This window comes from Schistocerca cancellata, unplaced genomic scaffold, assembly GCF_023864275.1.
Source record: "Schistocerca cancellata isolate TAMUIC-IGC-003103 unplaced genomic scaffold, iqSchCanc2.1 HiC_scaffold_245, whole genome shotgun sequence".
Lineage (NCBI taxonomy): Eukaryota > Metazoa > Arthropoda > Insecta > Orthoptera > Acrididae > Schistocerca > Schistocerca cancellata.
In genome coordinates this window covers 5,001-10,000 of record NW_026046267.1, presented here as the reverse complement: position 1 = coordinate 10,000, position 5,000 = coordinate 5,001, and the positions used below count along the sequence as shown (strand labels likewise).

Genomic DNA, 5,000 nt, shown 5'->3' with positions numbered 1-5,000 from the left:
CGACGATACCGCCATCTATGAGACGCCACCCCGACTACGACATCGCTAGGTCCCACAGTACCCATTTTTCGACGCCACCCACAAAGCCTGCATCATCTGTCCACCACAGGAACCCGAACGCCAGTGCCTGCGTCGCACGAAGTAGTCAACCGACAATCACTCCACCCGCACCCGCACGTGCCCCACCCCAACCGCCCAAATCGCAACCCAAGCGGATGAACGGCGGACTCTTCCCGCACTCGTACGTTGCAATCCACCCCTATATCTTGCGTTTCATGACGAGTTATATCCAATATGCCAAATTCCCGCTGTCCCTATACATGCTGTAAGTCTGTGCACACAATATGAACCACACCTCAGCGAGACACTCCATCACACATTACTCTCTGCCTGTAACAGACACAGATACGATATGTAAGCACCAGCATGGACCAACGTCCGGTGCATCCTCTCCGCCACAGTACACCATCCACACTATGATAACCACACCAGGGGGTCCAATTATAAAATAGAATATCCCACCCGTCCAACATCCACAATTGCTCAGATAAGCCACCAACACCCACACATGTCCTACACAGGGGTGCACCCAACACCACCACACTGCCTCCTGTTACGGCACAGAAACAATGGCAGGAATGAATCACACAGGTCTGCCACTCCCTTGCCGCAACCACAGACGCGGCGCGCCTCCAGTCACGAGCGAAAAGCGCATCCTGACGAGACAGAACTGCTGTGACATACTGACGCTGCCTCAGACATTCACTTACAATGATCACTACCAACGAACCTGCCCCCCCCCCCCCCAAACACACTATCTCTTACCATGTTGTGTACTGTAATCCAACCCATTTTGCACCTTAACCTAACCAAATTTGTAACGCAATTTGTACCGCAATGTAACGCAATTTGTACCGCAATGTAACGCAATTTGTACCGCAATGTAACGCAATTTGTAACGCAATTTGTGTCTTAACCTAACCCACGTTGTGCCTTAACCTAACCCACGTTGTGCCTTAACCTAACCCACGTTGTGCCTTAACCTAACACACGTTGTGCCTTAACGTAACCCACGTTGTGCCTTAACGTAACCCACGTTGTGCCTTAACGTAACCCACGTTGTGCCTTAACGTAACCCACGTTGTGCCTTAACGTAACCCACGTTGTGCCTTAACGTAACCCACGTTGTGCCTTAACGTAACCCACGTTGTGCCTTAACGTAACCCACGTTGTGCCTTAACCTAACCCACGTTGTGCCTTAACCTAACCCACGTTGTGCCTTAACCTAACACACGTTGTGCCTTAACGTAACCCACGTTGTGCCTTAACGTAACCCACGTTGTGCCTTAACGTAACCCACGTTGTGCCTTAACGTAACCCACGTTGTGCCTTAACGTAACCCACGTTGTGCCTTAACGTAACCCACGTTGTGCCTTAACGTAACCCACGTTGTGCCTTAACCTAACCCACGTTGTGCCTTAACCTAACCCACGTTGTGCCTTAACCTAACCCACGTTGTGCCTTAACCTAACCCACGTTGTGCCTTAACGTAACCCACGTTGTGCCTTAACGTAACCCACGTTGTGCCTTAACGTAACCCACGTTGTGCCTTAACGTAACCCACGTTGTGCCTTAACGTAACCCACGTTGTGCCTTAACGTAACCCACGTTGTGCCTTAACGTAACCCACGTTGTGCCTTAACGTAACCCACGTTGTGCCTTAACCTAACCCACGTTGTGCCTTAACGTAACCCACGTTGTGCCTTAACCTAACCCACGTTGTGCCTTAACCTAACCCACGTTGTGCCTTAACCTAACCCACGTTGTGCCTTAACCTAACCCACGTTGTGCCTTAACCTAACCCACGTTGTGCCTTAACCTAACCCACGTTGTGCCTTAACCTAACCCACGTTGTGCCTTAACCTAACCCACGTTGTGCCTTAACCTAACCCACGTTGTGCCTTAACCTAACCCACGTTGTGCCTTAACCTAACCCACGTTGTGCCTTAACCTAACCCACGTTGTGCCTTAACCTAACCCACGTTGTGCCTTAACCTGCTCTGTAATTGGCATATGACACGTTACATTAATCTAGTGTTGTCTAACCACAACCCTCTGAATATAGTTCGCTACTCGCACCGCCCACCCTCTTGTGTGTCGTTTCATGTTGAACACTTCGCAAGTGTTGCTTACTTTTTACATGCTCCCGCTGTACACTGTAATGTGGACAACTGCAGGATGTACATCGCCCCCCCCCCTCCACCCTGCCTTCGCACGCTGGTCGTTCAGGTGCTTGCGTGTTCAATGCCCTTCGCAGCTGTTCACTGGCATTCGCATGTCGAAGCGCTCAGTCTACGTCGTGGTACGGCCTGTGTCCACTGTCCGCTGATATCGTAAGCTTAATCCTCACATTGTACTGCACATAGGTCCGTATGTACTGAATGATACGCTGTGGCACATGTGTGACCGTACGACTGCGCCCAACAACAGCGAACCATACGGTCCAAATGTTGTGCACTCAGCCACGTGCCGTCTCCCCATAACAGCTACATTGCAGTGTGGTACGCCATAGAGACGTGTGGGAGTAACGGACGCCCTGGATGGCGATCAGCATGAGCCGTCTGTTGATGTAGTGGCGCGTGTATTCAAACGTAGTCGTCTCTTCTCACACAGTGTGATAGCATGGTGCACCGCGTTCCACATCTGCGACATGGTACAGATGCTGGTTGACAGTCGGTCTCGTAATGGACATCGCATACGTAGGGGGCCACCTCCCACGTGTTCTCTAGTCGTGCACATTTTGTTGCGTGTATGTGGGCAGACGTAGTGTGTCGTGACACCTAACAGACAGGTATGCAATAATCGTTGCATTTGCAAACTGGGATGGACGTCTACGTTTGCTGGTGACGTGACGCAACGCAAATGAACAACTGGTAAACCCATTGTGGTGCGGTTGTTGTTGCTGGAGGTAAATCAGTAAGGGCAAATCTGTGTGTGAAGCGATACGCGGCGGTGGCTGGGTGGGACCGTCCCCGGCCGGTGAGGGGGGGCCGCCCGGCGTGCTGGCCGCGCGGTGCGTGGGCGCACGCGCTACAGCCGGCTGGTGGGGGCGCCCAGTGGCAGGCGCGCCGGCCGACGGACGCGGCAGGCGGCGCAGCTGCGCGCCGGGGCACCCTGCGCGCGGCGCCGGGCGGCCAAAGTGGGTCCTCGCGGGCCCGGTGCGAAGCGCGGTGGACATCTGCAGTGTGCTGGTCCGACTGAGGACTGTGTGCGTTGAGGATGCGCCGCCGCCCGGCACTCGGCGCCGCGACGCCGTCTGCTGCTCGGTCGCCCCAGCGGTTCTCGCTGGTGGTTTGTATCGCAGTTGTGCAGACGTGTTGGCACGTGCGCTGTGCTGGGAGAGTTCGCTTCGGCACCCACGTGGGGCCTTTGCCCTTCTGTGGCGCTGGCGTTGGAGCTGCCGGTCACCGTAGGTGGCGCGTGTTGTCTCCCGCCGGCAATGCCACGACAGCACGCTCCCGGGCCTCTGTCGGCAGCGGCAAGCTCAGTTGGGAGCACGGGTGGTCGCACCTAAAGCGTCTACTCGCCTAACTCCGGGCGATTGCGCCTCTCTCGAACCCGACCAAGTACTTAGGACGGCGCTGCGCGCCGCCGGGACCTGAGAGGGTTTCGAGGTGTATTGTGCAGGGGAGCTCAGCCTCCTCCTGTTTGCAGAATAATTGAGCGGACGCTTGCGTGTTCGCGCGGGCCCCTGGGACACACTCCCGGGCGGCCGGCTGCTCAGCTCTAGTTGACGCAGCTCCCTGGTTGATCCTGCCAGTAGTCATATGCTTGTCTCAAAGATTAAGCCATGCATGTCTCAGTACAAGCCGCATTAAGGTGAAACCGCGAATGGCTCATTAAATCAGTTATGGTTCCTTAGATCGTACCCACGTTACTTGGATAACTGTGGTAATTCTAGAGCTAATACATGCAAACAGAGTCCCGACCAGAGATGGAAGGGACGCTTTTATTAGATCAAAACCAATCGGTCGGCTCGTCCGGTCCGTTTGCCTTGGTGACTCTGAATAACTTTGGGCTGATCGCACGGTCCTCGTACCGGCGACGCATCTTTCAAATGTCTGCCTTATCAACTGTCGATGGTAGGTTCTGCGCCTACCATGGTTGTAACGGGTAACGGGGAATCAGGGTTCGATTCCGGAGAGGGAGCCTGAGAAACGGCTACCACATCCAAGGAAGGCAGCAGGCGCGCAAATTACCCACTCCCGGCACGGGGAGGTAGTGACGAAAAATAACGATACGGGACTCATCCGAGGCCCCGTAATCGGAATGAGTACACTTTAAATCCTTTAACGAGTATCTATTGGAGGGCAAGTCTGGTGCCAGCAGCCGCGGTAATTCCAGCTCCAATAGCGTATATTAAAGTTGTTGCGGTTAAAAAGCTCGTAGTTGGATTTGTGTCCCACGCTGTTGGTTCACCGCCCGTCGGTGTTTAACTGGCATGTATCGTGGGACGTCCTGCCGGTGGGGCGAGCCGAAGGCGTGCGACCGCCTCGTGCGTGTTCGTGCGTCCCGAGGCGGACCCCGTTGAAATCCTACCAAGGTGCTCTTTATTGAGTGTCTGGGTGGGCCGGCACGTTTACTTTGAACAAATTAGAGTGCTTAAAGCAGGCAAGCCCGCCTGAATACTGTGTGCATGGAATAATGGAATAGGACCTCGGTTCTATTTTGTTGGTTTTCGGAACCCGAGGTAATGATTAATAGGGACAGGCGGGGGCATTCGTATTGCGACGTTAGAGGTGAAATTCTTGGATCGTCGCAAGACGAACAGAAGCGAAAGCATTTGCCAAGTATGTTTTCATTAATCAAGAACGAAAGTTAGAGGTTCGAAGGCGATCAGATACCGCCCTAGTTCTAACCATAAACGATGCCAGCCAGCGATCCGCCGCAGTTCCTCCGATGACTCGGCGGGCAGCCTCCGGGAAACCAAAGCTTTTGGG

General features: G+C 54.1%; 1 non-coding gene across 1 annotated transcript in view; it reads left to right on the top strand.

The window, feature by feature from the left end:
* Window positions 1–3,800: 3,800 nt before the first annotated feature.
* LOC126113261 (small subunit ribosomal RNA) overlaps window positions 3,801–5,000 on the top strand; it is a 1,909-nt gene continuing 709 nt past the window's right edge. Inside the window, exon 1 of the ribosomal RNA XR_007524784.1 lies at window positions 3,801–5,000. This exon is cut by the window's right edge and continues 709 nt beyond it. This is a non-coding gene — a ribosomal RNA (small subunit ribosomal RNA).